General features: G+C 43.4%; 1 long non-coding RNA gene across 4 annotated transcripts in view; it reads left to right on the forward strand.

Annotated features, from left to right (window-relative positions):
* The first annotated feature begins 11,047 nt into the window (after positions 1–11,047).
* LOC147024354 (uncharacterized) overlaps positions 11,048–27,380 on the forward strand; it is a 165,169-nt gene continuing 148,836 nt past the window's right edge. For 2 of the 4 annotated variants that reach the window (XR_015058976.1, XR_015058979.1), the window contains exon 1: positions 11,048–11,140. This is a non-coding gene — a long non-coding RNA (uncharacterized LOC147024354). Of the gene's footprint in view, positions 11,141–17,218; positions 17,291–27,380 lie in introns of all 4 variants that reach the window. The other 2 variants (XR_015058977.1, XR_015058978.1) reach the window with 2 other exon arrangements.

Raw genomic sequence — 27,380 nt, forward strand, 5'->3', positions numbered from 1 at the left:
GTATGTTAAACTAGAGGACCTGTCTGCCAAAACTGGTTGTTGGTGCACTTTCAAGATCCCATGGCTGGTTGCCAAATTCTAAATATCTGTTTTGGCTGACTGTTTGAAAGGCAATGGCAAACCACCCAGCATAACCCTTGTCAAGAGACGGCTTCTGCCTCATGGAAGCCATCTCGAAGATTTTACATTGATGATGAGTGGCTTCTTCCATCAAATTCAGACCCAATGCATATGAGTCGTTGTAAAATGGCATGAAACGTTGTTTATGTCTTTGTGTGTTTTGTTATGTGTTTTGGTGTCATCCACTCATCATTTCTTTATTTTCTTTTTATTGCTCTCTTTCTTTTTCTCTTTTTCTCTCTTTCTTTTTCAATGTGTCTACAGAGAGGTGACCTCTTGGAAATTGATTTTGTAAGGCTCACTTGGCTGTGGCTGGATTGATTTGAGGGTAGAGGAATAGCAAGCCGCCAAAACCAGAATCCTCTCCAGGTTGCTCCTGGTGACTCCATCTTTACCTATTCGGGTTCCCCCTGATGGTTCCAAAGCTGTATTTGGTCTTCTGTTTGTTTATGCAATCTTCTTTGTCTATGTATTATCTAGCAGAACAAATTAAGCGAATTAAAGAAGCTGTGAATTGTTTTCTGCAGCATATAGCCATTCTGGCTCTCCAGGTGCTTAATTGTAACCAGATTAGTATTTCCTTGCCTCTTGCCAATATGCACTAAGACAGTCATCATGCTTTAATGTATTTGGGTCTGCATCGAACCCTCAGGGCTTTGCAACTCAGTTAACGGTCGTCTAAATATTTGTCATTTTCATTCTGTTAATGCATATCAATGGTAAACGTTCTTTGACACACTAATTATTGAGTGTGTCATTGTGTTGTGATGCTCCAGGTCTCAAATACGTAACCAATTTATGCACTTGGATAATGAGTGCCAGTAAGCAGTTACAGTATCGAGTATCAAGAAAACAGAGTGCATACTGCAGTCAGAAGGCAAAGGGGTCCATGTATGTGTTACTGCTCCACAAAAAGACCAACGTGCATGGGAAATTAACACCAAGTGGAACCAATGGATGTGCAACTACTCAAAACGCACTGCTGAAAAAGGTCAAACCAAAAACTTCAAACATCAGACCACAAGCAATGAGCAATATTTTTTATGTACAGTCTGTTATTTAAAGATAAACCCAACTACCTCATCATCTGGCACACAATATTTGGTCCCCTTCTCTTCAAGTTAGCAACTGGAGCCACATTGAGCACAGGATTTTGGGAGCCCCTTCTGAGGCCACTAGTTTGCACTGTTGGTGCCATCCTTGTTGGTCTGAAAAGTCCCGTGAAGCCTCTCACAGTCTCACCCCCTCTTTTCTTCTCTCTCATGATGCCTATCAACAAAAAAATAATTAAGATTATAATGTTGGTCAATCATCTGTGGCATACCCATCCTTCTCCAGCCAGTCCAATATCAACTTTGCCAACAATAGAGGTCTTTATTTCAACTTCAACCCTATCCACCATCTGTTACAATGATCTCAACCAGATTTCATATTCCTTCCTGAGACTCAGATTGCTGAGCCCATCTCCATGAGCCACCTCCAGTTCCCTTCCTTTGTTCATTACCACAGTTTCCCCTCCAAAGCCACTTCCACTTACATCTGCTTCAATATCTCTGCTATCACCTTCCCCATTTTGAGCTTTTTAACATGACCCTGATTTTCAACTTGTCGGACTCATAGTCTCCCTCCTCAATCTCAATAAATTCATCTGCTGTCTTTCCTGCTGTCACAACTCTTGGAAAACCACATGCAGCTATTTGACCACTTCACTGCCTGTATTGAGCAAATTCAAGAATCCTCTTCATCTTCTAAGATCATCATTCTTGGCGATTTCAACATCCACACCTCTGGGCTTATACCCTTTACCGGGATGGACCAGGCTGAGACTGAAGCCAAAGCCTTTGCTCTCCTCAATGGCATCTACCAACTATCTCTGTACGCATACACATTCCTGACTGCTCCTCCAATAGCTCGAACACTCTGGATTTTTTTGTTGCTTTCAAACCTCCTCTTTACATGAGTATCCTTATTGCCGCACCTGTTGGATCTACTGACCATGCCTCATTACCTCCTTCTATGATATTCAGCAATATCATTATTCTTTGTCTACGTCCTGCATCCTTTGGCTGCATTATGACTCTACCAACTGGGATGACCTTCACCAATTTTTTTACAGACTACCCCTGGCAAGTCTCCTGTTTCTCTGCTGATCTTTCTACTGTAGCACACCAAATTACTGAAACCCTCCTTCATGGTACGTTTCTTCATTTCATAAACATGCAAATGTGAAGAAGCCTCATCCCCAAGTGGTTCTACGATCATTGTGTTTCCTCTGGCACCTTGAAAAACCACCTCTTCAAAGCCCAGAAAGCTTCACCTTCAAATCAGTCACAATGAGCTTCCTCTGTTGCCTTGAAAAAGGTGACTGCCTGCTACAACTGTAAGCACATCATCTCCACAGTCAAAGCTGTCTTTATCCAGCAGACCATTGACAGGCTCTCCTCTCTCCCCAGCAGCAGTCCTGCCTTCTGATCATTGGCTAAGTGTATGTCTACCAACTTCTGAGTCATCTTTTCCTCCTTTCAACAATTCTACTGGTGTTGTCTTCAGCTCTCCTAAATCCAAAGCCAACAGATTTGCCTCTGTTTGCAATCAACTCTACTCTGCATGACTCCAATATATCTCCTCCTGCTTTTCCAAAATTGAATGCCCTTATGCCTGTCATCAAAATTTCCACTTGCAAAGTTCTCCAGACTCTGCTCTCCCTTGTCACCAACAAAGTAAATGCTCCAAATGGCATCCAAATAGTTCTCCTTAAATACTATGATCCTGGATTTGCTCATATTTTCTCCAAGCTTTTCAACCTCTCCTGCAGAACTAGTATTTAGCCAACCTCCTGGAAGTATGCCAATGTCTGCCTTCTCATGAAGAAGGGAATCATCTCTGAATTCACCCACATTTCCGGCAAGCTTAGCAGAATCAGTGGTGTAATGGTTGGAGTGTCCACTCAGAGTCTGGGAGACTCAGTTCAAACTCCGGCCGAGTCATGTCAAAGACTTAAAAAATGGTACGTGCTGTTTCCTTGCTTGACATTCAGCATTTAAAAGGATAAGAGCACAAACAATCTCCATAGGTTGGTATCAAAGGGGAGGAGTAAATTACACCTAAGGAAATGCCCCACTTAGCATGGTGAGAAATGCGGTACCATTATTGCGACATTGCTGGTACCCAGTGCCTCAGGAAGTGACGCACTTCCCCCAAGCTCAGTGGGTGTCTGTTTCATCTAACAGTTCTCTGTTGTGTCTCATGTATTCATCTGTGTTTCCATGTGTGTGAGATGTGTGGGTGGCAGCTTCACGATGAGCCTTATATCCTATTCAAAATAAATGAAGAACGTCTATTCCCTCCAATTACTGTCCCATTGCATTGACTTCAAATATTTCCAATCATGGAGTCTTTCATTAATATACAACTTTTAACCTGCCTTGAATCCTGCTCTCCTCAATGACCACTAATATGACTTCTGCAAATCCAAATCCACTGGTGACCTCGTGGCATGCATTGCCAAGAACTGTCTTCAGCTCGGCAACACTTCAGAGAAAGTCAAGTTGTTGCACTGGACATCAGCAAAGCCTTTGATGAAGTCTGGCACAGAGGGCTCCAAGCGAAGCTTCTGATGTATAGCTTTCATCTTCAGTTAATCTTCTGTTTTTTCCAGCTTCCTTGCTGGGTGATCAGTCTCTAAGTGTGTTGATGATGTTATGTGGAGGTGGTAGTCCATAGGAAGGACACTAGTGCTTTGAAATACATACAAAGGCATTGTAGTCTGTGAGGAATTCTCTGACTTTTCAAGGAATTACTTGGAATAATGGAGATGACCCAATCTGTGTTTGGCTTTGGAGGCAGTTTGGCTAATCCTGGAAGAACCCATGTCATATCTTGGCAATTATAGGAAGATGCCAGAATGTGTCAAATGCCTGAGATATGTCCAGGGAGTCTCTTGACCTCTGGTTTGAGAAAATATTTAATAATATTACTGATAATCTTTAAAGTCAAAAGATTTGGTTCCGACTTACATTTAACACCGAATCACACCCTATACATGGATGACGGGCTACCCTCGAATGTCAACCTCCAAAAGAGCTCCAATCTCACAATGGAAACTTCCTGGTTGTTAGTTTTACTATACCAAGATGATCATTACAACATTCTACGTGAGTCGTGGCTCCTCTGATGAAAATTTTGCCACAATTGGACAAGCGGTATACTAAGATGAGGACTTTTGGTTATCAAACATTTGCCTTAATTCTTAATTAGGAAAAAACATTTTTCAGATATGCAGATATGCATGGATGTCAACCATCCTGATTTGGGACAGACTTCTCAGTTTTGAACATCAACACATGCTTCAGGCTCAAATTATCATCATTCATAATTTTCCACTTGTGTGAAAAAGTTTAAAGTGAAGAAAACATGGCAGTCTTTCAGGCAATTGTCGGTTAGTGAGAAGACTGCAGTTTTGAGGCTCCATTACCAATGAGGCTGAGGCTGTGGTGCTAAGACGAGCTAACACTTGTTACCCTTGCCGAAGGAGAGGGTATTGCATTTGGGTTCGTTTGTTTGTTTGTCCCCACAGAATTCCGCAACCGCTTGTCCAATTGTGACAAAATTTTCATCAGAGGAGCGACGACTCACGTAGAATGTTGTAATGATAATTACGACATCGTAGGTCACGTGGTGTGGCAGCCATGTTGGAAAAAAAACTAAAAACTTTGGACCTCTGGATCTTCAAAAACCGCAATGAGGGAAAAACTGAAAACTTGGCACATGGAAAGTACTCCTCATGGGGAATAAGTGCAATTTTTGAAATGACATCATATGTGCCTTTCTTATGACATCATAATTGCATATGTAGAATGCTATATCTGATCAGTATGAAATTTTTTTAGGATCATCTAGGGATGAAATGGTCCACAGAAAAATTTTGATGACGTCATCAGTCACGTAATTCGGCAGCCATATTGTTTTTTTCAAAAAAATCTTCAAAAATCATCCTCTCTGAAGTGGCTGAACATATTGAGGCAAAACTTAACACGTATGACCACTTATCCATGAGGAATAAAAGGTTCACATATGACATCATAGGTCACATGGTTTGGCAGCCATATTGGATTTACCCTAAATCATATAAAAGTCTTCTCCAGAATGACTGGACAGCTTGAGGGGAAACTTGACACACATGTTCCTCAAGCCATGGGTGTATATTTTTGTTGAGGAATAATTGATAGGTCACATGGTTTGGCAGCCATATGGGATTGAAGAAAAATATTAAATAATATTTTCTCTGGAACCGCTTAATCAATCAACATGAAACTTGTAAATTCTGATCTAGTCGTGATGGGGAAAGCAGGATTTAAATTTCAACTTCATCAGATGCATGGTCTGGCAGCCAGAATTATTTATATTTTTGATTTTGTTTCTTTTTAATGTTGTTATTTTTAATGACTCACTTGGCTGTGCCTGGATGGATTTGAGAGTAGAGGAGTAGCATCTGAAAAGCGAATCCTATCCAGGTTCCGCCTGATGACTTCATCTTTGCTTTTTGTTTGTTTGGGTTCCTTCTGATTACTCAAATGCAGAACTTGGTACTGTATTTGGTCTTCCATTTGATTTGAATTGAATTTATTTTAATCCCATTCCAAATTCAATTGAATAACTATAAAAAACGTCATGGGTCAGGGTCAGGTGTCCAATCAAAGCGGAGTTGCATCAAAGTGGTACGTCTTGGGACCCGGTCATCACTACCAGCAGTTATAAAGTGGCAGTTCTAATGATGTCTCTTATTATATTAATTCCGTAACTCACCAGTACACAAACACCACACAAAACTACGCAAACACCACACAAAACAAGTCCTGGCGAAGGTCTGCAATCTCTGATTGCTCTTTTTCTTGTTGATCATTTGTGCTTTTGTACACATGTAAAACTACTTACAAAGTTTTACAATACTATAAGTCTTTTTCACCATGGTGCTTGCTGCTTGTTAGGTGGTGCATGCATGTGTTGAGTCAATTGAGGTTCTTAATTAGGCTGAGATTTTATTACCAGATATATAGGTGAGATATCATGTTCACAGGTTCTTAATTGGGCCAAACATTGTGGGAGAAAATGTAAAAAAAGGCAGGTTTCATCTAGTGTGTACTAGGGTCTGTCTGGCACGAGGGACACTTATTAGAATGCTGAAGGAACAAACTGACACCTTCAAATAGCAGAACTCTCATGAGTAAACCCTTCCAAAAAAATCCCATCAAAAAAGTAAAGTATGGTATACTATGTATAAAGCTCTTTTTAGCAGAAAAGAAACTGATCACAAGAAAGTTGTTTGTTCTGATAGTTGTATTAATATTTACGATCTGATGATCAGAATTCTTTATGCGTATGTTATTTTGTGTATTGGTACAGTGCGATATTAATGCTTGTATGCCTAACGTTCGAAACAGAGTATATTGTTTGTTATATATGACTGTAATGTTTGTGGTGATGAGATATTTATTGTAAAAGTTGATTTGTGCAAATGGGTAATAAGTTGGAATGTTGAAGTTTGTCTTTAACCTATGTTGAAAGATCGCCAGGGTTCGATAGATTTACAGATAATTGCAGATATTGAATCATCTAGCAAGTAGTGCTGTTTGTAGAGAGATTGGCTTTGTGATTCTCTGAAGATGCACAGTGTTCCATAAAGACCTGGCCAACTTTGGTTGTTAATATATTTAGTACTACAAATGATATAATGATACACTTTGTTTATATGATACAGAAACTCATAAAGTCTTCTTCCTTTTCAGCTCTGATAGTTTAATCTTAAAGAAAATGGCGACTCTACAGGAGAAGGCTCAATGTATCGAATGGTTCATCGAGACGAGATCCGACATGCAAGGAGACGAGATCCGACATGCATACAAGGTATGGAAGGAATCCGCCATCACAGACTAGTATCAGATAGTGGTACAAGAGGTGTAAGGAGACTGGAAGTTGTCAGAAACAGAAAAGTACTGGTCGACCGAGCATAAGTGCAGCAGACGTTGAACGAGTGCATGCATCATTTCAACTAAATCCCAGAAAATCAATGTGATGTGCATTCAGAGAACTGTGACAACCAACCACCACTATGCAAAGGATTTTGCATAAAAGACTGAACCTTTATGCCGATAAGGTGCAGATTCTGCAGGAACTCAAACCAAATGATGGACCCAAATGCAAGGCCTTGGAAATGCTCAGTCGCATTGAGGATGATGAAGATTACCTGAAAAAGGTTATGTCCACAGACGAAGCTTCCTTTCATGTATCAGGGAAGATCAACCGGCACAATGTGAGGATCTGGGGCTCTGAGCATGTGCACGTGGTCATTGAACACATATACAGCAGTTCAAAGGTCAATGTGTGGTGTGGCCTTCTCCATAACCACTTGGTTGGTCCGTTTTTCTTTGCAGAGGATACAGTGACCTCAACAATTTAGATGAACATGATGGAAGGATTCGCCTTCCCACAGATTGAAGACCTGCAACTGAATATCATTTTTTTTTAACAGGACGGCGCTCCCCCTCATCTGGCCTTAGTCTTTCGAGCTGTCCTGGATGAAAAAAATCCAGGGCACTGGATTGGCCGAGATGGACCAACCGCCTGGCACCCATGATCACCAGACATAACCCCCCTTGATTTTTTTTCTGTGGGGGTTTGTCAAATATGTTGTGTACAACAGCAAGGTGGCAAACCTGTAGGATCTTCGTTCTCAGACCACAGCTGCAAGCACACTGGTGGACGTAAACATGCTGAGCCGAACACGGCAAGAACTTGTGTACCACCTTGATGTCCTGCTTGTGACAACTGAAGCTCACATTGAAGCGCATTGATTATGTGCACAAAAACTTATGAATTTCTGTATCATACAAACCAAAGGGTATCATTGTGTCATTTGTGGTTCTCAATATGTTAACAACCAAAATTGTTCAGATCTTTTTGGAACACCACGTATAAACGGGAAAACAGAGTGAAAAGGGAGAAAGAATAGCCATTGTGGAGTTGCATTGTTGAGTGCTGTGCCATGTCAGGTTTTGTGATGTATTCTTTGAAATGAACCCGTTTGGAGTGTAGTTTTGTGCCGGTTCTGATTGATCGAGTAGAGAACATTGTTTTGTGACATAAAGTTAGTTTTGGCCATTCCCAAAGGGAAGGCCTATGTGTGTGTGTGTGTGTGTGTGTGTGCCGTCACTGGTTGTTCTCACCATATGCGGGTTTCAGAATGCTGAACAGGGTCATCCCAGGGCTCAAAGTATCCATCTCTGTTTGGGTAAGGGATCACAGTTCATAAACCAAAATGTGAAGTTTTATTCTCAAAGTTTTGTTCCAAGTGATCATTTCAGGATCATTGAGCCCCGGACAGCATTTCATCTGTAGTTCATTTATTGTAATATTCCCAGGGATGGCTCTTAAGATCACAGAATATATATATGTGTGTATATATATATATATATATATATATATATATATATATATATATATATATATATATATATATATATATATATGTAGCCTCCTCTCTCATGAGCAAGGGTTATTGCCCACGTACATAATAAATAGATTGCTACGATGCTAAATAATGAACCAAAACGATGACATATTGCTGTAAACATGGTGACTTTCAATGCAAGGATTCTTGTGTGCCCTTTCAGCATGACTTAAAGGAGGAAACATGAAAGAGATTGTCTGTGGTTTAATGAAGATGGAAAAGCTTTCAACTTGCAAGTGCTCAAAAGTCACATGGACACGCTCTGGATCAATGTCGGTTCTCGTGATGTCCCTCACAGCAGTAGTTGGCACATTAAAAGCGTGTGTTTTCCCTACTTAGCGACCGGGTACATCACATTGGGTCCCCATTCTCAGAGCCCACGACCTTGGGGGCAAACACTTCACCCAAAGTGTTAAAGGAGGTCCTCGAGGTCGCGAACTGAAAACATGAGGGGACGATAAGCGTAATCTGGGAGTTCATATGGAGGTGTCTTATTCAAGGTGTGACTCACGGGGAACTTAAGCCAGATTAATTCCATTCGCAGGTGCTTATTTGGTGTGAAATGTGTGGAAGGAAATTATTCGTCTGGTGACCTACTTCACATGATGTACCAACTGCTTGACAGAAAAAAAAACCAATCACCTTTTGTTATGCAAAGAAATCTCAGCACAACAGGATAGCCAATAGTCTATCTGTGCTGTGTCACATCCACCTCCCTCCACCCCAACCCCAACATCCAATTCACGACCACACTCGTGACATGCTGACTCTCCACAACACCAATCCTAACAGCACCACAAGCCCAATCCAACCTGACATCCACTCAATGAGAAGGGGGCTGGGGGATAGAAGGAGCAACAAGGTACATGACAGAGAGGACATCATCAAAACATATGGGGATCTATATATATATATATATATATATATTTAAGAATTTTTTATTTAGAACTCTGCAAAAATCAGTTTTTTGACGCTTGCATGAACAGACGACATCTTTACGCTTAACAACACCGAAAACTCAGAAAATCGAGATGCCAAGATACCTCGACACAGCAGGACAGCAGACAACGCTCACATATCCTCCGCAATTCACTTACTGTCTACCCTCGATTTCTGCCAATGTCCATGAATCCCACTGTCCTCATTGTCTATCCGTACCTATCCAATTCCAATTGAAAACTATCTATCCCAAATGTTACCACCTTCTGTAGGACGTTTCACACATTATTGACTATCTTTGTGAAATACCACTGCCTTGTTGCTGTCTTAACCCTCCTCTTGTTAACCCACAAACCATGCACCTTGATCCTATCGCTATCCAACTTGGTGAAAATTTCTCCTGCGTGTATCTTATCAATGTCCCTCATTTTAAAAACATTTCTATGAAATATTCTCTTAATTATCTTCGACTGAAATGAAAAAAAAAATCCTTCTCCATGGGCCGTTCCTCATTGTTTCGATTGTCCAACCCAGAAATCAATCTGCTGGCAATACGCTGAACCCCTTCAATGGTAAATATGTCCTTCCTCAAATGTGGAAAGGAAAACTGATCATTATAATCGAGATGAGGCCAGCTCACTAAAGTGCTGTCTTATGCAAACGCCATGATGTCCTGCAATCCATAAAGAATGCCCCTGCGAATACAACCTGAAATCCTGTTCGTTTTCCATTGCTGCCTGACACTGCACTGAGTGCTTGAGCCCTGTATCTTAAACCACTGCAACATCATTCTCCTGTGTACCACACTCCAAAACTGTTCCATTGCCTTATATTACACTGTGATTTGTGGTCGAACATCTATGGTGTGACATTTGTATGTCGAAGCTTATGTGGTTGCTCAGGTACCTCGCTGCAACAACAACACCATGATTACAGTAGAATGGAAAATTAGTGTTATTCATGAATGCCAGTGTGATACTGCATCAGCGGAAATGTACAATAAAGGAATTGAACAAACAGAGCATCGAATACAGAGACTGACGTTTTGGGTGTTAACCGTTCATCAGAGCAAAAGGCTCATTTGCTCCGCCGAAGGGTTGATGCACAAAATGCTTGTTCCTTGCTTCCGACGGTGGTACCCATACTTCAATCAATCAACGTTCTGTTTAAATTAGTTAACTTAGTTTGTGCCTAGTGGAAGGATATAATCAAGAAACTGCATTAAAGCCACGGCTCTTGCTGCCTAGATCCATCGCTGCAAGACTGATGCGTTGCAAAATTCCTGCTCGCAGAAGCTACCAGATTGCTGTGGGAGGGGGTGGGGGGTGGTGCTGGAGAGGTGGAAGACAGGGGGGGAGGGGTGGGGGGTGGTGCTGGAGAGGTGGAAGACAGGGGGGGAGGGGTTATCCGCCAGCTTCCAGCAATGCTGTTCCGCCTCTCTGGTGCTTGTGCATCAATTTATGCACAGAGCGCCTTTACTTTACACCTCGCAGCAGTGTCACTTTATACGAGCTGCAGGAGTGGATGCGCCTGGTGAGATGCACTAAGGAAAAGGCGATAATTGTGCTTATGCAGGTGATATTCGCACTTTGTTCTCCTCTTGGATTTTCACTCAAAATGCAGAATGTTTTTATCTGTTTTCATACACAACTGAGATATATCATAGTGGATTGCAAAAATATTTGGAGAAAACAATGTATTCTGCCTGAAATAAAGACAAACCTACTCGAATGATATTGGTTATAGCTTCAAATAATACTGTAACCTCGAATAAGACATCAAATGAGATAATGTTTCAACTTGCACAGTGGTTTTCAAACTTTTTTTTAGTGGCGACCCAATTTCAGAACCTCTCTACATCGCGTGACCCAAAAGATTCAAAACCCAATTCATAATATATAAGATAAGATTTCATATGACACAAGAACATTTACTGTTTACTTTATTCACCATCGTCATGTTTTCATAGACGAGTAAACGGAGAATAGCCGACAGTATCCAAATAGTACAGTTTAATGTTTCAGAACTTTAGTCCGAATGACATTTAGATACATCAGTGAGAAGGATGAGCCTGTTTTTCAGAAACAAACTTCTCTATTCGTGGAGAAGTAGATGACAATGCCAGGATCATATCATGCTCCATTTCTAGGCGATTTCTGTAATTTGTTTTAATCACCACCATGGTGGAGAACGACTGCTCACAACAGTATGATGAAGGATATGGCATGAGAACCTTAATGGCGTGCCGTGACAGGGTGGGGGTACGACGGCAGCATTTTGCACCAGAATGTCGACAACGAATTCCTCCACGCAAGAGCCTGCGCTCCTGAATCCTGTTGGAGCTGTACAAGCTCTTCCTGTGCTTTATCATTTTCATCAGCAATCGAGTCCAGTGGAGCCGTGGAAGGGTCCCGAACCACAGAAAAGGACTGCACATCCAGCTCAGGGAAAAAGTGCTCGAACTGTTCAATGAGCGACCGAAGGTGACGTGCTATCTTAACAGTTGCTTTGTCTGCCAGTAATTTTAGAGTCGCCAGAAATCCGCTCATTTTGTCGTGAAAAATCATGAGGTTGGCGTCTTTGCCTTGGAGGGAGCGGTTGAGGACATTGAGACGTTCAAAGATGTCAACGAGATAGCACAGTTCTGACAGCCAAGAGTCCGACTCAAGCAACGCTGCCCATGCCGTTTTCCCTTGTGTGCGTAGGAACTCCTTCAGTTCATCTTTGAGCTCGTAAACGCGCAGAAGAAGGTTTCCTCGAGATAACCATCTGACTTGGGTGTAGAATAGTAAATTCTTATGGTCGGCGTCCATCTCCTGGCAGAATAGCCCGAATAACCTCGTGTTGAGGGCGCACGATTTGATGTGATTTACCATTTTTACGACTTCTGAGAGCACGCTCTGCAAGGTTTCTGGCAAAGTACGAGAGGCGAGCGCTTCTTGGTGAATCATGCAATGTACCATGGAGGTCTGAGGAGCCACCTCAAGCAATTTAGCCTTGAATCCAGAACGCACTCCTCACAATGCTGGCACGCCATTTGTTGTAGAACCGAGCAACTTTCCGAAGTCCAGATCATGGTCATGATAAAACTGCTCTACTTTCCCAAAAATGCCCTCGCCTTTGGTGGTGGCCTCCAATGGTTTGATGAGCAGAGGCTCATCGACAAAGTTATCAGCCTTGATGAAGCGGACCCAGACGATGAGTTGCACGTACGATGCGATATCAGTGGACTCGTCCAACTGTATGGCGTGCCACGGCGATTCCTTGATCTTCTGTACGACCTGAGCCGTTACGTCCAGACTCATGTCTTCAATTCTGCGTTGGATGGTGCTGTCAGAGAGGGGAATAACTGCCAGTTTCTTCTCCGCTTCCTCCCCCAACCATCAGAGATACCATGTCCTTGCACATGGCAGCACAAGTTCTTCCGCAATGGAGTGAGGCTTTTTAGTCTTGGCAACATGGAGCGACACTCGATACGAAGCCTCTAATGCCTGAGAATTGGTCTGATGGCATGTACCCTCTCTGTCAAGACGCGTATTCTTGAGTGCAAGAGGTTTCCTCTCCAAGAACGCTCTCTCCTTATCCTGATAAGGCGCATGTTTTGTAGTCAAATGCCTCTGCAACTTATTTTGTTTCATAGACTCCGAAGAAAGCACTTCAAAACAAATCACACACTGAGGCCTCTGTGCCCCACTTTTATCCACCATGTAGTAAAATCCAAGGTCCAGAAATTTATCCTGGTAAGAACGTTCTCGAGATTTGCTGGTGGCCGGTGCTGCCATCACAAATAAGGTCTCGAGTCGTACGTGGAGACGTGAATAGACGTTAATGATAGTCAGAGTCTGAGTCTGAGAGGCCGTGGATCAAACCACTAATTTCCCGCCAAAATGAACCGCCCTTCAGCGAGCCCGTGCATCGGCTGGATCCCATTCCAAGCGTCATGTTGCGCCGGTTCCCATACTTTGAACGAACCGTTTATATTACATCCCGTAAAATCGAACACCGATCGAAAATAGACAAATTTTTTTCGCTACAAGCGGACGCCCGTGACCCCACGAAATTTGCTCGGCATGTGACAGAGCAGCGCGTCACTGCGTCCACTTTCCACAGGTACTCCAGGGGCCTCCGTCTGGCCATCCCCCAGGCAGATGCCTGGCCCATCCCCATCTCCTTGAAATGCTGATCAACCTGTTGCAGCCACGAGGTACGGGGTCGGCTCATTGGCCTCCTCCACTCATGAGACTCCCTCGCTGAGAGAATCTGGTGAGCAGCATCAGCATCAATAAAACGAGCCACATATCCATACAGCTGCAGCTGACGGTCAGGGACTATGCAGGTAAAAAAATCTCATTTGAGTCTCTCTTGGCAACCGCTCATTGGACAAAAAGTCCAGCCAGCGATAGCCATGGACTCTCCGAAGAGACCAGGTACCAAAGGAATTAAGTCTCTGTCTCAGATCCCTGGTCAGAGTCCAAGTCTCACACCCATATAGCAAGATTGGAAGCACCAAGGACCGGAGGACTAGGACTTTTGTCCTCCCACACAGGTACCAGCAGTGCCACATCCCATGATCCAGTGAATCCATGACTCTCCAGGGCCGACTCAGACGTCTGTTGACCTCTGGCTCACATCATGTGGAGACATGAATATCACTGCCAAGGTAAGTGAATCTCTCCATGACCTCAACATACGCACCGCAATCAGGTGCAGACAGGATAGCAGCATCCAAGATGTCAATGAAAGCCTGGATCTTCGCTATGACCCAGGAAGCCCGTAATCCCAGTGGCTGCGACTCCTCATTCATCACCCTGAGGGCCCCCAAAAGGATATCCAGAGGCTTCGCAAAGATGACTGCATCGTCTCAGAAATTAAGGTCAGTGATCTTGACATTCCCAAACGATGCACCGTAGCTTGATCTCTCCAACATCTTCCCCAGAATCCAGTCCATACAAGTGCTGAAAAGTGTGGGGGCCAGTACACACCCCTGACGAACTCCAGTAACAATTGGAAATAAGTCAGAGATGGTACCACCATATCTGGCAGCAATTGCAGCACCAGAGTATAGTATAGGCATCAGATTGATCAGTTTTGGTGGCACCCCACGAAGACCAAGAATCCTCCAGAGGGCATCTCAATGCACTGAATCAAATGCATTATAGAGATCAACATAGGCTGCAAGCAGCCCCTCCTGAAACTCTCTTCTGAGTTGGGTGAGGATCCGAAGAGCAAGGATACGGTCAATCATTGACCTCTTTGGTGTAAAGCCTGACTGCTCTGGATGCTGCTGCTCAAGCAGATTGTTGTCAAACCCTATCAATAATTGTTCGAGCAAAGACCTTGTCCGTCACTGAGAGCAGCATCACCCCTCGGTATTTGTTGCAGTCTTGGCGATCACCCTTCCCTTTCAAGAAAGGGACAACAACGCCACTCCTCCAGTCAGTTGGGATGATGCCTGTGCTCCAGGAAGAGCACAAAACTGCATGCAATGACACAATTACAGCATTTCCACCAGCCTTGAGAAGTTCAGCATGAATGCCACAGATCGCTGGAGCTTTAGCCCATTTTAACCAGTTCACCACAGTCTGTGATTCCACAAACGAAGGTGGACCACAGTTGATTGGAGGATCAGCAACAGGGATGGTGACACCCCTGACATCCAACTCCACAGCGGGTGGATCACCCTGGTATAGCCGCTTAAAGTAACTGGCCCAGCGGGCCTTCACTTCGGACTCCTCTGTCAAGAGCCCACCACCATCTGCTCTAACTGCAGTACAACGAGGGATGGGCTTGGCTGAACGCAATGTGCAAATTTCCCTGTAAGTGGGACGAGAATCACCTTACCACAGGTGATGCTCTACTCCCTCACAGATTGCTCGCACATAGCCCTCCTTGTCCACCCTTAGCGCACATACAGATTTATGCCTCAGCTCCCTGAACAGCTCAGCTCTGCCATTCAGCCTGGCCCTGCAACTCTGGTCAATAGTATCCAGTGTCCCTTGAGAGAGGAAATTCTTCACCCTCTGGTAAGTTCCAAGACATTTACTGGCAACATCAAGGAAGGTGGTCTTGAAGGCACTCCACAACTCTTCAGGATCCCCCAAATCACCCAGATCCCCCAAATCTCCACTCAGCCTGTTTGCAAACTCCTCCTTGAGCTTGCCAACATCCAGCCTAGGCTGGTATGGTACCATTCTTTGTTGTCCTTCATCCTGCCTTTGTTCTTCATCCTGCTAGGTGTCCATATCACACACCCTTCTCACCAGAAAACCTGGTGGGGGAGACGGTTGGGTCACCGTCAACCCGACCATGGAACAGGTTAGTACAGGCTTACATGACACCTGCAGCAAGTCAACGATCTGATCTGGCCTGACCTGACAATAGGTTAGTTGCCTGCCAGTGCTTCGTCAAAGCAAAGCTCACCTTCTTAAATTCTTAGCTTTCCGACCTATCCCTGTCATTGAATAAATAATGGTGGTTGGTCAAACATCAACCCAGAGTCAGCTCCTCATCTGTTTCCTCAATCACAGAAAATGGTTTGATTAAGGAAGGAGGTCCTCATTCACACCTTGCTTCATTCAGGATGGCTAAATTCTGCATCCCCATCTTTGAATCCAAAACCTAGGTCCCTTAGCATGTTCTCCCTATTCCTTCGCTTGTGTCTCCTACAAGCTGCTCTCAACACTGTGTATCCCTCCATGTTTCAAAGGTGGATTTTTCATCAAGAATTGACAGCTTCTCTGCTACCTGGCCTGAAGCATAATCCCAATCAAACCTTTACCACTGATTTCAAGTCTTGCTATGTTGAGCTGTCCTCTTCTTTATGTGCTGTTTTTCACAAATCATTTAATCTTCCCTTTGCATGAAAACTTCCCAATGGCACATCGATTCATGGCAAGGGAGCCATAAATTCATCATGTTCCCATTGCTGTGTTATCATGTTTCCAGGTCTCTGTATCATGGAGAAAGACTAAATAGTGGACACAGGAAGGTCTCGTATTCGCACTCTTTTGGTGATTGAAAAATTGTTGGTGCTTGGGCAAAAGAGAAAAATACTATGAAAACTCACAGATTACCTTTGCAATTCGCACTTTTTAGCATTCATAGAGAACTCACAGGCATTACCCTGATTTTCTCTGATTCCATTAAAAAATTTTTTTAATGGAATCCTCCTCATGAGAAGGGAATTGGTGGCTATTTTCAAAAGTGAAACGATCTCACAGTAATACGACTTAATTCCCTGATTTTACCTGTGCCAATGTGTTACTTCAATGAACAGGAAAGGAAATTACTACAAATCTGAAAGATATCTTGATGAGAGCAACAAAAGGAAAGGTCCTACATGAGAGAAACAAGAACTCGGTGGTGTTATGGTTCGAGTGTCTGCTCTGAGTCTGCGAGGTCAGCAGCTCAAACCCAACATGAACTTAGTCATACCAAAGTCTAAAATGGTACACGCTGCTTCCTTGCTTGATGTTCAGCATTTCAAAAGGATATACAGGATGTTCCAAAAAGACCCAGACAGCTTTGGTTGTTAATATATTTTGAAACACAAATGATACAACGACAGTCTTTGGTTTCTATGATCAGGAAAGTCATAACGTTTTGTGCGCACCATCAATACACTTCAATGTGAGCTCCGTTTGTCACACGCAGGACAGCAAGACAGTGCACGAGTTCTTGCCATGTTTGGCTCAGTATGTTTCTGTGCAACTGAGCATTTAAAAGGTAAATGCTGGGTCCATCATTACTTTGAGTTCCTGCAGAATCTGCACCTTATAGGTAGAAAGGTTCAGCCTTTTATGCAAAATCTTGTGTACGTTGGTGGTTTGTAGTCCCAGTTCTCTGGATACGCGTCAAATTGATTTTCTGTGATTTTTGTTGAAATGATTTATGCACTCTTTCAATGTCTGCTGCACTTGTGCTTGGTTGACCGGTACTTTTCTGTTTCTGACAACTTCCAGTCTCTTTAAACCTCCTGCACTACTCTCTGATACTCGTCTGCTATGACGGATTCCTTCCATGCCTTGTACAGAAATTATGCTGAACTTGCGTGTCGGATCTCATATTGATGAACCATTCGATGAACTGAGCTTTCTCCATCATATAAAACAAATGGTATCATTGCATCATTTGTGGTACTAAATATATAAACAACAAAAGTTGTCCAGGTCTTTTTTGTAACACCCTGTACAGTTTATCAAGACATTAAAGCGGCAGGGTCAACAGTGCAGCACATGAAGATGCATTTCAAAACAACGTTTAATATTAGCAATGCCAATGAAAAATAGGGTAACAGAACCTTGACACCATTCTGAAACAAAGCAGAATGATGTATCAGTGAATCATTTAAAAGCAGATGTTCTGCTCTGGCATTTTGTAGCACAACATAACCTTCCTTCACCTGCAGTGTACCATTTTCCAAACATCTGCATATCTTGTTCATGACAGCAAGATTACATGACCATTTAAGTGCAAAATAAGTGAGCTTACATAAATCATGAAGAAGAGCATGGCCACTAGAATTATGCAGTGATACTTTTTCCACAATGAACAGATGATGAACAAGCCCAATTATATGATCAGGTACAAAATAAGAAGTACACAAAATGAAGGCTTTCCCTTTTACTTTCTTCATATCCTCTTGAAGAAGTTTAGTCACTCAAACTCTTGGGCTTCACTATCAGCCATGATCTTTCTTGCGAAAACCATATTTTTTAATTTGGCCTCAAAAGCCAGCAACTGACTGGGAAATTACTACAAATCTGAAAGATATCTTGATGAGAGCAACAAAAGGAAAGGTCCTACATGAGAGAAACAAGAACTCGGTGGTGTTAAGCAAATTCTTTTCATGCAAATTCTTTCCTTGGCACACCTGAACTCTTATCTACCGACAGGGCTTTCATCCAAAGCAATATGGAGTACTGCTCTCCTGTCTGGCCTGGCGCACCGGCCTCACACCTTGATCAGCTTGATACAGTGGAAACAAAGGCCTTCAATATTATTGGAACCTCCTGCATTGAAGCTGAGTCTCTGGGCCTATCGCTTTCTTTTCCAAGTTTCCAGTTTTTCCTTCCTGAGAATTTGGGGCTACATCCATCTTGTTCACCCCTTGTGCTCTCCCCTTGCCCTCATTCTTTCTCACATCACATACTTTTCCAGGCCTCCTTCAATTTTGTCCCCTTAACCCTGCTGTTGCTGTGTTTCACCCAGCTCTCTTTCGACTGTTCCTTTTGTTCTGTTATGTCATGACCCATTCGATGTTCTCGCGCCTCAACACATCTTGACATTGTATACAGAAATAGAAGAAAAAAAAAAGGCACCACCAATTTGTATAGCTGCCCAGCAAGGCAAAGCACAAGTCTGACTTTCTGAGTGTCAAGTGGTCTTCGTTCATCCCAATTCAGTTGAAATAACTATTGTCTGTCTCCCGAGGCAGGGGGGGGAGAGAGAGAGAGAGAGAGAGAGAGAGAGAGAGAGAGAGAGAGAGAGAGAGAGAGAGAGAGAGAGAGAGAGAGAGAGAGAGAGAGAGAGAGAGAGAGAGAGAGAGAGGCAGACAGAGAGAGAGAGAGAGGCAGACAGAGAGAGAGGCAGACACAGAGAGAGAGAGGCAGACAGAGAGAGAGAGAGAGGTAGACAGAGAGAGAGAGAGAGAGAGGTAGACAGAGAGAGAGAGAGAGAGAGAGAGAGAGAGAGAGAGAGAGAGAGAGAGAGAGAGAGAGAGAGAGAGAGAGAGAGAGAGAGAGAGAGAGAGAGAGAGAGAGACAGAGAGAGAGAGACAGAGAGAGAGACAGAGAGAGAGAGAGACAGAGAGAGAGAGAGACAGAGAGAGAGAGAGAGAGAGATATATATATATATATATATATATATATATATATATATATATATATATATATATATATATATATATCTCAATAATTCTTGTCAATTCAGTTTTTCTTCAATTCAAAACGTTCTCCAGAATGTGTATATATTTGGATTATAAAGTGTCTTGTGGAAAAGACAAAAAATATCTGGGATTGCAAAGGTTAATTCCCTGAATTTATTTCATATCTCAGGCTCGTTTTATAGATTACACTTCAATTATTCTAATAAATGTTTCAATTCCGTTAAATAAGCAAGTCAAATTTTTCAAATGTATGTGTGCATAGAATTACTGCAATTGCAAACTAGTTTTGTACCTGGAAGAGGAGATTGTTCCTTTCATTCATAATCACCTGAATGGGTATTGTTTTGAGAAGGTACATTATATGTCGGACAGAAAGCAATATCTCTGTGATTGTCCATGCCATTGATTGTGGAGTGAATATGAATAAATACTTAATCAGAAAGTAATACCGGGCGTAGTGGCGTGCGCCTGTAATCCGGCTACTCGGAGGCTTGGGTTGGAGGATCGCTTGAGGACGTGCGCTCTGCGCTGGGCCACGCTATGAGAGGGTGTCGGGCAACCCAGAATCATGGCGAAACCCAATCGTTATCCCTGTCTCGTAAGAGGTGACCAGGGTTGTGTCAGGAAGGGCATCCGGCGTAAAACCTATGCCAAATCAGTATGCGGATCGTAACGGAAGATCTACTGTGGCGACCCCTAATGGAAGCAGCCGAAAGACGAACAACACAACTTAATCAGAAAGTATACATTGTTATTGAAACAGAGAATATGAGCTTGAGGTTCACAAGGACAGATCATTCAGAGGTAGGTGTTGATTTCCATCATATTTATGTTTTCCAGTTTTATTTTCATTCCAGCTGATAACTGCTTTGGAATTCATGATTTGATGGCATCAAATTGGACGAAGATGCAATAACAACTTAAAGCTAAATTGTATTGTCTCAAATAGAACATCGTGAGATTTTGTTGGCAAGCATACCGACACATTGTTCTGAGGAGGAGCCCAAAATTTCACAAAGTCCCCCTCCCTATATTGGGTGTCTGATATTTCAATTTCACGGCTGCTGAACAGTTCGGCTGCAGTCGACTGTGCAGAAAAGAGAAGCTGGCGGTTGAATAGTTGACTAAAAGGAACCTTCTGATTCTTGTCTCCTCATGTCCCGCATTGTACCATTCGCTGATCACTGTTGCTGCACAGCATTTCAATGTGTGCATCATGGCGGAAAGCACATAAATGCATAAAGCAAAAGAATGTAAAATCCTATTTCACATCCACATTATTGTAAAATCTCCACATGTACTGTTTTTCGTCCCTCACCTCCCCCATTTGTTGTCATCGTGCACATGTATTTCATCTCCACATGTATTTATAAATGCTGCAATGCCAGTTTCTGAAATGTGATTGTGCAACTAGATAAATAATAATATAGTTGTCAAGCTTTACTTCTATTGTTTCATGACACAGATGTTAGGAAGTGGTCTGTCTCATGGGAACTGTTTATTGCAATGTTATGGCTGGCAGTCTGAGACTTGATTTTTCAAAATGAGGGAAGCCCCATTACCATCACAATGACCTATTCAAGAAACAAATCGAATGTTCTATTTTCTGATGTAATCCAAACAAAAATATTTTGAGACGTAATGCAATCATATGATGTGTATGGTGGGAAGTGATTGGTGTCATTGGAACAATTCAATGCAATTAGTAATGGGAGTCAACGACTTCCTACTTCAAAGGAGGCTTATAGACTACTTGTGGGGTATGCTTACACATTGTAAGCAATAACAAACCATCGATCCATCCATTGGGACCACGCACCCTGCAGAGCATTGGTGCTGCATAAGCAGTCTCCTGGGCGATTGGACACAATCCTGGACGGGTCACCAATCCAACACAGTATACCAACAAGCTGGCACTCATTTTGCCGACCTCAGAAGGATGACAGGCAGAGTCAACCCCACCTGGTATTAATTAAACTGAAGCTGAGTGGGATTTGAACTCTAGATCCTTGGATCCCAAGCCCACCACTCTAGCCATTAAGCCAACGCCAGGCATAATAACAAACTGTGCTTCCCCATTGTTTCAGGTCGCTTCCCCATTGTTCTGTGAATTTTCCTGCTATTTCAGCTTTGATGTCCGTCGGAATGCGAAATTTTAGCTGTCTATGTCATGTGGAAGGAACTGCACATTACCATCAGTCAGTCAGTGGTTAGAATGAGATTTATATATTAGATTCAGGAAATTATTTGAAAGTTCCAAAGTGTAATTCTAACAAAAATATTTTGGAGAAATGATACAATTTTGTGGGTTAACCTATTCTGAAGGCTTGCAGATATGAATGGGCGTTTGTATACAAAGCAGTTTCAAGGCCATGGGGTCATCAGAGGTGGTTTGCCATTCCTCCTCCAGCAATAGTTTGGAGAGGAATTTGGAGTTTCTTTATGGTGGGAGCGATTGCTCACCTCCTGTTCACAAAGGATACTGTGGGATCTTTAAAGTCCACCAGCTAATGCTAGCAGATGGGAATCCAGTGTAAGGTCCATCTGAGTGACAGCACACATTGATGAATTACACTGTGAAACAACAGGACAGTCAATAGTTGGGCCGAGATTCAAACCCAGACGAGACAGCTTGGAGGCATGTGTGCATTCCTCAAGGTCATACTGGCAGCACATATATGTTGCATCAATGGATCTAACTCACGTCACCCATCGGCACTCGGAGCTTTTTCTAATCCTGAAGATCACTGAGCTCAACAAATTCACTCTGCATTCAACTAACTATTCTTTACCGTTTACACAATGCCAAGGATCGCTCCAATCCGAGGCTGAACTTGGCAGCACAATGTATGCCCGCCAAATAATGCCGCAGGAGGAAAAGGTGGGAAAAGGTCTCTTAAAATAAAAAGGTTTATTTTAATGAAATACGTCACGGGAATAAGTAAGCCAACATAACCCGGACAGATGTGGTGTACGATGACAACAAATGGGGGAGGTGAGGCACGAAAAACAGAACCTATTTACAACTCGCAAAAGTAGCCAACCCCAGTCATGGGAAAAGTTTCAGTTAATCTTTGAATTAAAATTGTTTTATGGACTTTAAGAAGGATAATTGTGTTTCATTCTTGAATTGACTCAGAGCCAAAGAATTGACTCAGAGCCAAAGAATTGACTCAGAGCTTGTGCCCAAAGCTCTGAGCCATATGTACCACCCACCGCAAAACGGTGGTGCAACATCGGACAGCGGAGGTTGAATTTGTCTCAAAAGACAGCAAAATATCCTGCTTGATAAATAAAATTTTGCATCAACATTATTCATGCCTGTTCTCCCATCATTTCAAAAGTGAATGCTGAGCTTTTGACTCGCAATGTGGGAAGCGGCCATTGTAAACGGTGAGACAGACGAATGCATGGGCTAACACCAATGTTCATAATAGAAAATGGATAGAAAATAAATAACGGGATAGTGGCGAGATCGTAGTGGGTGGATACACCTACTATTGGTCTGGTCACTCTGATGGTTACCATGCCCAAGGAGTTGCTGTAGCTGTGTCCAATATGCTGACTCCAATGATAATCAAGGTAACACTGGTCAACGAGTGTATTATGAGACGTAGGATTCGTCACTCCTTGGGTGTCGTTTCCCTGGTCTGTGAATACCATATGCTCCGACTGAGGCGAGTTATCTCACAGTGGAGGACACATTCTATGGCGCGCTCGAATCTGTGTGTGATCAGTGCCCTCGGCGAGATACTCTTCTGGTCTTGGGGGATTGCAATGAATCGACTGGAACTGATAGGGATGGTTATGAGACATGCATGCCTGGTGTTGGCTTAATGGTTAGGGTGGCAGGCTTTGGATCCTAGGGTCCTGAATTCAAATCCCACTCAGCTGTTGAATTAATACCAGGTGGGGTTAACTTGGCCTGTCATCCTTCTGAGGTCGGTAAAATGAGCACCAGCATGCTGGTATACTGTGGCAGAGTAGCGACCCGTCCAGGATTGTGCCCAATATCCAAAGAGACTGCTTAAGCAGCCCCGACGCTCTGCACAGAGTATGGTCTCAATCTCCTCTTCTCAATAAGACATCTGTTGGTCTCCATGGGTCTGGAACTGTGAATCAGAATAGCACCAAGTTCCTTGACTTTGCAAAAAGTATTAGACTTTTGGGTGGCTGGCTTCGGGTTTCAGTTTCAGCACCCACAGGCTCATCGCTGGACTTGATATTCCAATGTTGGTGGTGTGGCAAAGGAGATTGACCATGTGCTCATTCGTGGTTGCTGGAAGTTGATCCAGAACTGCAGTGTTTACAGGAGTGATCAGTTCCTCAATACCGTCCACAGGCTTGTTGTAGCAACTCTGAAGTTGCAGCTTAAATCCGGGAGAATTGGCACCATCCCAGCATAGGCAGGATTTTGGCAAGCTCAACGATGAGAGGGCAGCTGAGGAGTTTGCAAACAGGCTGAGTGGAAATTTGGGGGATCTGGGTGCTTTGCGGAAAACTAAAGAGTTGTGGAGTGCCTTCAAGATGACCGTCGTTGATGTTGCCGGTGGATGTCTTAGAACTCACCGCAGGGAGAAGAATAATTTTGTCTCTCAAGGGACACTGGACACCATTGACCAGAGTTGCAGGTCCAGGCTTAATGGCAGAGCTGAGCTGTTCAGGGAGCTGAGGCGTAAAACTGTACATGCACGAAGGGTGGACAAGGAGGCCGATGTGTGAGGAATCTGTCAGGGGGTAGAGCATCACCTGTGGTCAAGTGTTTCTCATCCTGAATACAGAGGAATTTGCACATTGCGTGCCTCCAAACCCATGCCTCGGTGGACTGCAGTTAGGGCAGAGGGTGGTCAGCTCTTGACAGAGGAGTCTGCAGTGAAAGCCCACTGAGGCGGTTACTATGCGTGGCTGTACCAGGCTGATCCACCTGCTGTCAAGTTGGATGTCAGGGGTGTTACTATCCCTAATGCTGATCCATCAATCAACTGTGATCCACCTTCGCTTGTGGAAACACAGGCTGCGGCAAACAAGTTGAAAAGGGCTAAAGCTCCAGGGATCTGTGGCATTCATGCTGAACTTCTCAAGGCTGGTGGAAATGCTGTCCTTGTGTCATTGCATGCAGTTCTCTGCTCTACCTGGAACACAGGCATCATCCCAACTGTCTGGAAGAGGGACCTTGTTGTCCCTCTTTGGAAAGGGAAGGGTGATCGCCAGGACCGCATCAACTACCGAAGGGTGACGCTGCTCTCAGTGCCAGGAAAGGTCTTTGCTCGGAAAATTACTGATAGGTTTCTCCACCATCTGCTTGAGCAACAGCGACCAGAGCAGTCAGGCTTTACACCAAAGAGGTCAACGATTGACCGTATCCTTGCTCTTCGGGTCCTCACGGGATGCAAACAAGAGTGTCGGTCGGGGCTGCTTGCAGCCTATGTTGATCTCTGTAAAGTGTTCGATTCAGTGTATCAGGATGCCCTCTGGAGGATTCTTGGCCTTCATAGGGTGCCACCAAAACTGATTAATCTGATATCTGAACTCCACTCTGGTACTGAGAGTGCTGTTGTATATGGTGATATCTCCAACTTATTTCTAGTTGCAACTGGAGTTTTCCAGGGGTGTTCTGGCCCCCACACTTTTTAGCGCTTGTTTGGACTGGATTCTAGGATCAAGAGATCAAGCTGCGGTGCATCATTTGGGAATGTTATGATCTCTGACCTTGATTTCGCAGATGATGCAGTCATCTTTGCGGAGACTCTACATATCCTTTTGGGGGCCCTTGAGGCGCTGAATGAGGAGTCAGAGACGCTGGGATTACGGGTTTCTTTGGTCAAAGCGAAGATCCAGGCTTTGACTGACATATTGGATGCTGTTATCTTGTCTCTACCTGTTTGTGTTGTGGATGTTGAGGTCGTGGAGAGATTTACTTATCTTGGCAGTGATATTCATGTCTCTGCTTGCTGTGAGTCAGAGGTCAATAGATGTCTGGGTCGGGCTTGGGGATTCATGGATTCACTGGATCATGGGGTGTGGCACTGTCGGTACCTGTGCAGGAGGAAAAAAGTCCAAGTCTTCAGGTCCTTGGTGCTTCGAGTCTTGCTTGATGAATGTGAGACTTGGACTCTGACCAGGGCTCTGAGACGGAGACTTAATTCCATTGGTAGGAAGTCTCTGTGGAGAATCCTTGGCTATCGCTGGTCAGACTTTGAGTCCAACGAGCGGTTTCTGGAAGAGACTCAAATGACATTTGTTACCTGCATAGTCCGTGACCATCAGCTGCGGCTGCATGGACATGTGCCTTGTTTTCCTTATGCTGATCCTGTTAATCAGATTCTCTCAGCGAGGGAGCCTCATGAGTGGAGGAGCCAATGGGCCGACCAAGTGCCTCATGGTTGTGGAAATTTGATCAGTATCTCAAGGAGATGGGGATGGGCGATGCCACTGCCTGGGGGATTGCCAGACGGAAGCCCCTGGAGTACCGGCAGAGAGTGGACGCAGCGACGTGCTGCTCATTCCTCACCTGACGATAAGTGTCAGAAATACCTGCTAAAATCATGTACAAATCAAAATTCACTGGTTATTAGAGTATTCAACCCCTTAGTTCAGTACTTGGTGGAAGCACCTTTTGCAGCAATGACTGCCATGAGTCTTTTTGGGTCAGTCTCTTCCAGCTTTGCACAATGAGATGGTGAAATCTTTGCCCATTCTTCACATGGAAATTTCTCTCGTTCTGCCAAGTATGATGGTTATTGTCGATAGACTGCAATCTTCAAGTGTCGTCACAAATGTTCAATTGTGGTCAAGTCTGGACTTTGACTGGACCACTCAAAAATATATATATTCTTATTTAGCCACTCCAGTGTGGCTTTGGCTTTGTGCTTCTGATCATTGTCCTCCTGAAATGTAAATCTCCTACACAGTTTCAGATTCATGGTTGACTCAAGCAGGTTTTCATCAATGATTCTCCTGTACTTTGCACCATCCATTGACCCTTCTACTCTGACAAGATTGCAGTCCATGCTGATTAAAAGCAGCCCCATAACCTGATGCTGCCACCACTATGCTTGACAGTGGGGATGATGATGGTGTTGACTGGGTGATGTGCAGTGTTGGGGTTTATGTCAGATGTCATGCCTTGAATTTAGACCAAAATGTTCAATTTTTGTTTCTGCATATGCCTTCAGTATCATTAAGATGCTTTTTTGCAACCTCCACATGAGCTTTTAGATGCATCCTTTTCAGTAATGGTTTCTTTCTTGCCGTCTGTCCATGGAGGCCAGCTTTGTGAAGAGAATGAGATATTGGTGATTGATGAACACTGACCCCATCTTGGACATCGAGCCTTGCAGATCTTTCAAAGCCATTCATGGATTTAGTGTCATCCCAAACCAGTTTCCTTCTTGCCTGGTTGCTGAGTTTGGATGGGTGACCTTATCTGGTTTGAGTCTGGGTGATATGGTATGTCTTCCACTTCTTAATGATGGATTTCACCGCATTCAAAGGGATAATGAGTGGCTTTGAAATCTTCTTATAACCCTCTCCTGAATGATGCTTCTCTACCACTTGATGTCTGATTATTTTGGAAAGCTCCTTGGTCTTCATGTTTGACTTGTTGATTGACCAAGTGAGTTCCACCTTACAACAACTGAGATAAGTGTGGGAGCTAATTTTTTTTAAGTTAAACCACTGAATACGTACAGATGAAACCTATTACACATATTTCGTAACCTTTCAAAGAAATACTTTACTGCTGAAGTGATTTATGGTTAATTAGACAAAGGGTTTGAATATTTATGCAACTGAGAATTATCTAATTTTCTTTGGTAATATAACTTATTCTTATTTTATCTGCATTTTATCACATAGGTCCCTCCTCCATATTTACAGGAACATGTGAAATTGCCAAAGCATTAACTTAACTTTTTCTCCTGTTCTGAA

The sequence above is a fragment of the Eptatretus burgeri genome, chromosome 6 (genome assembly GCF_056783735.1).
Source record: "Eptatretus burgeri isolate ZD-2024b chromosome 6, Ebu_testis_v1, whole genome shotgun sequence".
Lineage (NCBI taxonomy): Eukaryota > Metazoa > Chordata > Myxini > Myxiniformes > Myxinidae > Eptatretus > Eptatretus burgeri.